The sequence below is a fragment of the Otolemur garnettii genome, unplaced genomic scaffold, assembly GCF_000181295.1.
Source record: "Otolemur garnettii isolate 467f Iridium unplaced genomic scaffold, OtoGar3 scaffold00013, whole genome shotgun sequence".
In the NCBI taxonomy this organism is placed as follows: Eukaryota; Metazoa; Chordata; class Mammalia; order Primates; family Galagidae; genus Otolemur; species Otolemur garnettii.
The window spans coordinates 26,822,305-26,833,247 of NW_003852408.1; the positions used below are offsets into that span (position 1 = coordinate 26,822,305).

At 43.5% G+C, this 10,943-nt stretch overlaps 1 non-coding gene across 1 annotated transcript; it reads left to right on the forward strand.

Moving 5' to 3' along the window:
- The first annotated feature begins 10,663 nt into the window (after positions 1 to 10,663).
- On the forward strand, positions 10,664 to 10,768 carry LOC111723638. The gene has a single exon (XR_002772138.1). It is a non-coding gene; the product is annotated as a U6 spliceosomal RNA (small nuclear RNA).
- The last annotated feature ends 175 nt before the right edge of the window (positions 10,769 to 10,943 follow it).

The window sequence follows — 10,943 nt, forward strand, 5'->3', positions numbered from 1 at the left end:
ATTTTGAATAACCTCTGTAATATTTATAATCTTGTACACTCTGAATTCCCATCATTTCTTACTCATCCAAACAGACTCAGATGGGTTTGTGGCCCATGAGCCTTCTTTCCACTAAATACAACCAGCACACATGGAACCACAAAATGAAAACGATCTCTGACCTAAGACATTTGGATGGTGTGTGCAGGAAGATGTGTCCTTTGGAAACCTGAAGAATTCCTCCTGGAAGAAGGCTTGAGCGGCTCTCTAAGCAGATGATTTAAAAGTGAGTCCAGACCTGCATCTATGGGAGTCATTCTGGAATCAAACACATGGGTCTGCTCAAAAGTAAAAGTGAGAGAGGAAAGGGATTAGTGAGTAATCACACTGAGGCAAAACCAGGGAGGGAGAGCTCTGGGGAGCAAGAGAGAATCTGTGTGGGCAGGAACACAAATTCCCACTAATCCATCACCCCTAAAGCAGAGCTGGAAAATGTCAGGAGCCTCCCGAGGACACACAATTAACTCCTGGAATGAAATCAGCACACCTGCCTCTTTGAAGAGCACATGCTCTTCTGAGGACAGAGTGTCCCCTGGCCCAGGCCTCTGCTGGCCTCAGCAAGTGGGGTTCCACACACTGTGACACGGGAGCTTCCCATTTGCCTTGTGCTTTTCAGGTGGCAAAGCGCTGTCACCCACATTGTCTTGTATCACTCTGCCAAAGCCCGGGAAGGATGCAGAGTTGCTGTTATAATCCCTATTGTGTAGATTAAAATCAAAAGGGAGAGAAAGGTTAGATGATGTTGTTTTGAACCAGATGGCAGGGCCGGGAGCTAAAGCCAGGCTTCCTGCCTTCTGGTCTGGGGCTTGCACTTCCTCTCACTTCCTCCCATTGCCAGGGCTCCAGCCATAGTCCTCCAGCTTGATCAAAGCCTTAAGCTTGTTTCCAGTATTCCCTCTATGCCATGCAAAGGCAGAGCCATTTCAAATCCATCCTAATTCCCTAACCATCTTTGCTTTGATGAGTTCAAGGTAAGGGGATGGGACAATGCAGTGGCTGCGTTTGCCGGCCTCAGGCTCCGTCCCCACCCTGGAAGGAATGTGGTAGCCTTTCTTCTCTTAAGTTAATTAATTGGTAAAAGTCTTGAACTAGGCTGGGCAAGGCTCACACTTATAATCCTAGCACTCTGGGAGGCTGAGGTGGGAGGATTTCTTGAGCTCAGGAGTTCAAGACCAGCATAAGCAAGAGTGACACTTTGTCTCTCCTTTAAAAAGTAGAAAAATTAGCAGGTTATTATGGTGAGCACCTGTGGTCCCACCTACTCAGGTTATTAATGCAGGAGAATCATGTAAAGCCAGAAGTTTGGAGTTGCTCTGAGTGAGGCTGATGCCCCAGTACTCTAGCCTGGGCAACAGAATAAGACTCTGTCTTTAAAAAAAAAAACTCTTGAAGAAAAACCTGTCTTAAAATGAACTCAACGAGCATCGTGAGCCAAGCACTGTTATTGGATTTGGGGGATATAGATGTGAAAGGCCAGGATCCTATGCTGAAGAAAGTCCCTTGTGATGATAAAAACAGGGTTGACACAAACTGGGGTGCAGGTGAAGATGGAGCCAGGAGACTGTGCAGAGTGCCTGGGGTACAGCAAACCTCAGGTTCCTCCCTTCTCCTTCCCCACCTTCACACTCCCTTCCCTGGAGAAGAGTGCAAGGTTGTGCTAGATGGAGGCCTATTCCCAGGAGGCGTGGCAGCGTGAAAGCCTGGAGTGGCAACAGCACTGTCTTCTGGGCCCAGCCTGGGATCACACAGCCCCTAACTGTATCTCTCCTCAGCCCTTGGTGCTGTAATTGGCTCTGGAAAGGTGTGGTTCAAAAATCTTGAAATGGAGAGTGTTATTGACTGGAATAGGATGAAAGGGAGAAGATTTAGAGGTAGGAGAAAAGCCTTAGAAGGCCAGAGCAGTCTGTGCATGCCCCCATGCGGGCAGGGTGCTGGGGGGTTCCCCAGGCAAAGAGCACAGGGAATGCAATAGAATGACCAGGGTGCCCTAGGAGCTGGAGCTTTGGAAGAGGACACAGCTGGTGGACACAGTGCCACTGAGAGATCTAGCTGAGACAGACATAAGGGGGTTAAGGAGGCTGCGAGGACTCTCAAGACCCAGTGGAAGCAGTGGCCCTGTCACTGGGCCAGGGTATGATGACTTAAAAGACATCAAGATATTTCTAAGAATCCTCAGAGTAAAGCCTTAGTTGCTGAGACCTCAGCTTTCTAAGTCCCTTTCTTGCTGCAGCCCAGGTTTACCCACTGGAACCTCTATGATGCTGGATCCTCAAACCACCTATGATGGCTGCATGGCCTCAGCCAGCCATCTGCTTGCACTGAGACCTGCCAAATGCAAACTCCTTGACACTTCACAGGAAGGTAAGTGGCCTGGCGACCTGGGAAGGTGGCTCTGGTTCTTCCAACCAACTCTATGGTGATGCCTGCCCATGTGGAATGCCGCCATGTTCCTTACCTTCTATTTTTTGGCTTTTGAGTTATGGGACAATCTTGTTGGCTATGTATGCTAAGCAGTGCTTGTGAATGGCCTTTACTGGCCAGGTAAGATCACCTGTCGAAAAAGAAGGGCACTGGAAGCACTGGTCAGCTGGTGTGGAGGGTAAACGTGGTCAGTGGTCTTCAGGAGCTTCACACATTAAGGACCTAAATTAAACACTGGCAAAGGGCAACTGAGTGGTGATTTAGCTTTGGCTTTCACATCGTAAATGGAGTGCTCAGGTTATTATATTCGTAACTCCTTGTATGCCATGAAATTTACTTATCAAAATCAGTGGGCTCCTATTTACTTCTGGAAATGAAAAGTACATTTTAAACTTTCAGGGAGAATGAAGTAAAATTCTTTTCAATGACAACTCTTTTTTTTTAAGAGTCAAACGGTGCTATCAGAAAGCTATTTTCAAAGCCTAATTTTGGCTGCACTCTTCCCATTATAAATAAGACTCATTTTTTTATAAGCTTGATTTTCAGTCTGTAAGAAATGGCAATTCTGCTGCAAAGTTTTTCCTTGACCTGAAATTCTAGTTTTCTACTTTGTAACATCCTCTCAGAGAAGTTGCCGGTTCCTTATTAGTCTGAGAAGTCTCCTTGAGGAAGCTGGATAAGCCCTACCTCTGGGGACTCCAGTGGAAATTGATTTAATTGTCACAAGGCTCTTACACTAAGTACCTGAAAACTTTGGAGAATAAAGGGGAGAGACCTTTTTAAGTAATCATTTGCAGCTCTGTGCTACTGAGAAGTGTAAAAAAAAAAATTTTTTTTTTAAATTTGAAAGCCTGTCAGTCCTAATGGTTTTCTTTTTAAAGGTCAGAAAACATCCTGTGGGATTCTTTCTTTCCACTGGATCTTCTTATCTACCTTGAAACTTGCTCTAGATTAGTGACCAGAAGGTCAATGCAATATATTACCAAAATGGAGTTATCGGGAGTGGTCATTTGTGGCATGTCCAGCAGAGCTCCTCGTGGGAATGTGGTGGATGAGGGTGGTGGAGAAGGCTTCTGATGCTGACTCTGTTCCTCTGTTTTGTTTCTGAAAATCTGGAAAAATATATTTAAGTTGGCCATCTTCTCAAGCCTCCCTGCAGACTTAAAGAAAACATCCACCAACTTTGCTAAAAGAACACTTTCATTCCATTTCAACTTCTTGTCGTCAAATCCGTCAGAAAAAACAGGGGCTAGGTCTGAGGGATGGACTGAATTCAATGCCTGATAACTATAAAGAGCCCACACCTGTGGTCAGGGGCACTCTGCGGACACCACTCTTGGACAGAAGGACCATTAGTTAGAATTGGGGAGCACGAACAATTTCAGGATTAGGCATCAAAACGTTTGCATGGATGCCTCTCAATTGCCAATTACAGCTGCTTGTACAACTCAGTTACCAAAAGCATTGTGGTATGCCTTGATGAATAAACACTTATGACTAATTGGAAAATGCATTTCCAGAGTACCACGCTGCAGCCCTACGTGGCTCCTTTATTGCCGCTCCTGGCATCCTGCCCATCATGCACAGACCACTTTCCTTTGAACAAGGCTTAGATGTGACCAGCTGGCACTTTCCTTCCTCCACCCGCTTCGACAACACAGCTGATTATTCAACCATTTTCTCTACCCTTTACTGCCTTCTGTGCTTTTTTTTGTTTGTTTCTTACCATTCAAACATACTGGCTGTGAGAAGCTCCAAAATTACTAGTTCTCTGAAAATATGCCTTCAAAGCTCACTTTGCATCTAGTTTATAAAAATGTTTCGGTTTAGCGCAATTAGGAATAGCAGGGGGAAATGGCAATGTAATTTCAAGCAGTTTTCTCATTTGTTTACATTAAGGTGAACATTTAATCAAATTAAAGTGAATGCCAACATGCGCAAGTGTGTACGTCCCGGCACACACAGCATGTAAGGAGGTGTGCTGAAGTTAATGACCGATTTGAGGCATTGTGATTAAAGCCACTTTCTTCTGCATTTCCTAATTTTTTATCTTGACCATGTATCACTTGCATAATCAGAAAAACACACATGTAAAATGACATTAAATACTTAACGTCATTAATTCTTTACAGAGGGTCATTTTTCTAGATGGAGAGATGACCATGAAAATCACAAGTCTTAGCATTCCTTTTTCTCTCTGGTGGGGGGAGTGAAGAAAAGTACAGAAGAAAGATTATGAGAAAACAAATTTTTATTTATACCTCTAGAAACATCTGCCAATTTGCTTAAAGACTTTGCAGGGACTATTTCAATCTCACGTTCAGGAGCCCAGACCAAGACGGAAGAGAGAGTGGAGCGGCTGCCTCTCCTTAGCTCCTCAATGCCTGCTCCTGTTTGCTGACCAACTCGCACTCCCTGACAAAAGAGGCACAGATGACCCCAGGGAAACAGAATTTTTCCAGTGGTGGCTACATCTGAATCACTGGATACGGCAATGGGCAATGTTGTGGTTCTGAAGAATCACCATTTAATTGCTGGAACAAAACAAACAAACAAACAAACAAAAGAAACACTATGAGAAGTAACGGCTTGAAAACAGGGGAGATGAAAAGATTCTGAGGATTTAAAACATCACTTCCATTGATAAGGTTCGAGGGAAGGGAAACCCGGGACAGAAGAGTAACATGTTGAAGCTGTACGGCAGTTTGCCAAAGCACATTTTCTCATATATGTGCTAGATGTGGGCACTAAAAGGACTAATTGCACAAAACTCTGGAAGTCGATGTTACTCTCAAACAAGACTCGTGAATTGAAATCCTTTGTTTACCTGGGAACTGTGAGGTTTTTTAACAGAAGGAGGGAGAGCTAAGGGGGTAAAAGTAATGTCAAAGTTCAACTTTATCACACAGGAACGTATAACTATGCTGGACAGAAACCTCTTCTAAAGGGAATTAAAATTTTCTTCCTGTCTGAATCATTTATATTCTATAAGCTATCACGGAAATCTTGGCCAAGTTTCACTATAGCATTGCATGTCTAGAAACAATAGGTATATTTATTGCTGGAAAAGTAACTAAACTGAAGTCTTTTCCCCCCAGAGAATAATGCTAAATCTCAATCAACGGGCAGTGTTGTCAGTTCAAGCAGTTTTCTCATAATCTATATCCAGTCGTTTCCTGGGGTTTCTAATATGACCCTAAGTCCTGCCAGATGTGACATGTATGTCTAGGATGTGGGTTGAGATCCAGCCCGAATCATAATCCAGTGATGAGTTCAGCCAACATGTATGCAGCACTAAATATATCTGAGGCAATTTGATGGATACTGTAGGGAATGCCAAACTGGGCAGAGTATTGTTTCTTCCTTCAAAATGCTAAGGGTATAAAATAGCATACCCTACATCAGAAAATAATCCTAAGCAATTGCAACTCTAAATAAATCTTCATTCCCAGGCAGAGAGTCATCATCATGAAAGATGGACATTTTTGAACTGTCATCTAGAAATGCCTCTGGAACAGGGAATGGAAAGATGTGTTCTATATGGCAGGAGGAGCTTTACCACCTTCACCTTCACTGGATCCGAGCAGTAACCCTGAGTCCTGGGCCTTACTGCTGTGATGCCCACTCTACAGATGAGGAAGCTGAGGGTCAGGAATATAAGGGAGATGTCAGAAAATTTTTTGTGATTCTCCCAATCCTCCTCTCCACCCAACGTGAGGAGGAAGAGACTCTTCCTTAGGCAGTCCGGGGTTTTCTGTGTCATGAAATGTGGAGAAAGAAGATAATTCAGCAAAGAAGAGAGAACACAGGAGGACCAGTGTGGTCTGAGATGAAGGAAGAGTTCTAAAGAATTTCCAGTAGGAAAAGAAACCTGATGATAGAAATATTGAAAGGCAATGAGAGAGAAAAGACGATGGTTGACAAGCTGTGATAGTCGTTAAGAACTGTTCTGCCATCTACCTGTGCTAGAGAGTCCACAGGAAAGATTTAAGTGTGTTTCAATGACTTAACACTGGAATGATGCTTCAGGGATGGGGACACGTGCCAAGCGGGGGATTTACAAAGGTCCCCATCATTTCAGGATGACAGACTGAGGCTCTGTGGAGGCCACCTATGGGAAGATGCTTGAATTGTGGGTGGGAAGGAAAATGTCCAGAAGTCTCTCTCCCCTATCTGGAACTCTCTCTTTGGGATGGCACAACAGCCAACCCACGAAGTAAGAGCAAATGGAAAGAACATGGAATTTATTCTTTCAGCATAGAAGATAGGGTTAAAACTGCGGCAAGGGAATTCTATAAGACAGACAAAAATATTTCAGTCATGCAAAATGACAGAATATCCCTATCATGTCAGGATGTGCAAAGCAATGCCATTCTCCCACTGTAATGGGCCTCGCATTTTTCAAGGATTCATTTAGCAATATTAGGTTGGAAATCCATTTAGTTTTGAGTCAGTGAGACCACACAGATACAATTACAAATATCAGTTTTCATTATTATATTTGCAGATTTAAGTGGCATATTTACATCCTGTCTGCATGGGAACCTGATAAACAGCTTCAGCAAATTGGATTGGAACGCTGAGGAACAGAAGACCCTTCCACGAATTTCAACAGTCAGAGTCGGCGTCTGGGCCCAGCGGCTCTCATCCACCCTGTGTTCTCGCTGCCTGCCTTCAGCTGTTCTTCTTGACAGCAAAGAATGCTGACAGCCCAGCTGAATTCTCTAAACTCTGATTTTCTATCAGACCAAAAGATGACAAATGAGGTTTTCACTCCCGTTGATGAGCACATCACGAAAATGACATAATGGTGTAATTTTTTGCCCAGAGACAAGGAAAAAAATGTATTGGAAATCACTGTGTTTCATGTTTCTGGTCACTTTCCACCTTCATCTGACCACAGTTGTCACTCACAACTCTACAGAGGAGCAGAAATGGATGCTGCTTTTGAGCGGCTGCCCTGGTGTGTGGCTACGACAAGGTCACACTCATCCCCGTGTCTGGGACATGCTTTTCTCATTGACGGGGTCATCCCAGGACTACTTTACTGACTGTTAACTGACATCTCTAGAATTGGATGAGACACCCCAAATGACATTTCTACAGAAGGAAGTTTGACAGATGCCCATCTAGAGAAATAACTACTTCTATTTATGCACTACTAAAACAACACCTGAGCAGGGTACCTGCCATCTCTTCGGTCTTTGCAATATTGCTCTTCACCCACTTTTTGACAGCAGGACCAAATTGACCTGTTCAATTACCCACATTGAAGTTATTGTCAAAGTGAGCAATTGAGCAAGTTTGGTTTTGATTTGGGGTTCTCATTAATCTTATAAAAGATCATCTTGCATCACTTGCTCAGCCTGGGCCCCTTTCAGGTTCAGTGTGAAGGAATCACTGAGCATGACGGTCCTGGCTCTCACCTCCCAGGCTGGGGCAGGATTCCTAGGGAACTATGGCCCTACAGCCCAGAGCTAATCTGATGGAAGGTCAGCTACATGTTTCCCAACTTTAATCAAAAAGTTTGATGTGAGGGGTGTTGGTAGAATTTTCTCTAAAACAAGATCCTAAAGTCAGCAGGACAGACCAAAAGTGCTCATAATCAAAATTGTGATTCAAACATGGGCAGATTACTCTTCCCACATTGGCACAGGCACAGAATCACCACAGCAGATGATACCATGGGTTGTATTTCGCAGGCTGCAGTGTTGCCTTCTGAGGGGCTAAGACTAGCATCTCACACACACTCTGCTCATGCACGGATGCTTAGAAAGGGCTGTATGCTATGGCAATTAAAATGATTCTCACTCTTTCTCTCTATGCTTTGCGTGGACATTGAGAGGTTGCACTTTTGCACTCTTAAACATTAAATACGTGAATGATAGGACCTGATGGTACCAGGGGAGACCTCGAAAGACATAGAAGAGTGACTTAGGGAAAAATCTAAGGTTTTTAGATTTGTTAAAAGAGCAATTTCCTCTATATTTCACGCTCTTCTGCTAGAGGCTTGCTGGCAGTATTTGTTACTTCTATTTTGATAATCCAGGTTATTGTCAGATACTCTTCTTGCGTATCTTTTTGCTGACCAACTTAGATCCTCTGACCACTTTTATAAGGATGGGAGGCCTCTGACTTCCTGTGGTAGACCAGATGCATTTAGAGCCTATGTTTCATACTTCCCTGTGTTCTAGTCCCTTGGGAAGGGGGCTGCACACTGACTCCGGGAGAGGCCACATTACTTGTTTCGGCCAGTGGAGCAATAACAAACTCGGCACAAACAGAGACTTGAAAAAGCACTTGTGCCTTTCTGCCCACGTTTTTCACCCCTGCCACCCCTGATTATATGACCAGGCCCGTTGGAGAAATGTGAAGGACGTGTGAGGAAGGCCAAGTGGCCCTGCTGAAAGCCAGGACATCTGCAGCTGAATTCACATGGGTAAGGTCCCAGCTGACCACTGTCTAGGACCTGAATGCCACCAGCCTATCCCTTGCTGGCAGATACGTGGCCAAAGGATGCTTATCATTGCACACCCCCAAGGTTGGGACTGTCACTCAGACTTTGTGTGGCAATGGATCCCTGATACTTCCCCTCTTCTCAGAGTCTGTTTTGGCACATGTGGCATCAAGAAATGCTTTGTGGAAAAGAAAGACATAAAGTAGTTCAAATTTATAGCCAAAGAAAGGAGCAGTAGAGACTCTGCTTAATAGTATTTTTTTGCTTTTTTAAAAATTTCAGATTAACATGAGGGTACAAATGATTGTTAGGTTAGGTCCCTCTTGTAGTTGTGTCCCACACCCAGGAGGTGTGCCATGTACCCTTACATTGTGCCCATTAGGTGGGAGCATACCAATCTCCCTCCCTCTTCTCCTCTCTCCCCACTACATCCTCCTCCCCCAACTTGAATTGAATTGAGTTTTTCTCTGGTGTGGCTGTGTATTAGATCTTCTACTGGCTTCAAATTAGTATTGTGTACGTTGGTTAATAGTAGTTTTGAATGTTTTTAAAGCAGAGGAACTTTTATAATAGGAAATCATATTCTGGACCCACCATACAAAAACATGGATTACTTGTGGCTAAAGTGCAGCACAGAGGAGTGAGTCAACAATGGAGTATCACTCCCACTGCCCACTCTTAGCCACACAGAGGCACCTCCCTGGGGCGCCAGACCCCTGTGGGCACAGTTTGAAACCACTTCCTGTTTTATAGACAAAGAGATCAACACCGTAAAGGATCCAAGCAATGTACCCAAGCTTCCTTGTAGGACATTACTAGAGATTCAGATGGCTCCTGGGTGCACACTTCCTGGTCATCCACCTGCAATAAACTCCTACTATTACCTCCCAAAGGCTACCCACCCAGGGTCCCTCCTTCATACCTTTCAGATTCCGCAGTTTGGCCTCAGCACACCTATCCTGGACACTATTTGGCAACAGAAAACAAACAAAAGAAAACCCAACTTATAATTGTGGAAATGATCTCAAGATATAAACCATATGCAGCTGCAGTAACGCCAACGCTACGGTTCTAGTATCCCTTAGGATTTCCTTTTCCTTCCAGTCCCTTTCCTTCTCTTATGGCTGATGCTCTCCTGTCAGCTCGTCTCCATAATCATCAGTACTTTAGTAAACCTCCTAAAGATAAATTTACTCCTCTCGCATGTGCTTGGGTAACTAATATCTATATGGTTTGGAAAACATAGTACCAAATAAAGACATGAATTTAAAATTGAAAACAAACAAAAAAAAAACTCTTCATTTTTTCCCCCTGGCTGTTCCTCCTTGGATCCTGCAACAAGTTCTACTATTTTGTCCAGTTTCTTCACAACAGTCTTATTTCTTATTATGCTGCCTTTTTGGTTTTCTTACTTCTAGTATTACTACAGTTCTACCTCACTCATCTTCTTACGGGTATCAAGGTATCTAAATCCATGTTTAAAATTTCAACACTTAAAAAAGATGTTACAAATTGAGTCTACATAGAATGTACCCTTCCTCATTGTTTCCTTTCTTTAGAGACCTATCCATATTAAAAATCTAAATAACTTATTAATTGATAGAACCTTTTTTTAAATGTATCAGATATTCTCTCTCAAAGTATCCTGCAGTTCTAGAACAGGAAGGTCAATTTAGTCTTTGGTCTGCAGAAATCAATTTAGCTCATTTTCTTGGACCTCAAATATAGAGTCAAAACAGTGGATCCGCTCACTTCAGCAGCACATATACTAAAATTGGAATAATACAGAGAACATTAGCATGGCCCCTGCGCAAGGATGACACGCAAATTCGTGAAGCATTCCATATTTTTAAAATACTAGAAGAAAGTGCAGGGAAAACACTTGAAGATATCGGCCTGGGTGAACATTTTATGAGGAGGACACTCCAGGCAATTGAAGCAACATCAAAAATACACTATTGGGACCTGATCAAACTAAAGAGCTTCTGCACAGCCAAGGACACAGTAAGTAAGGCAAGCAGACAGC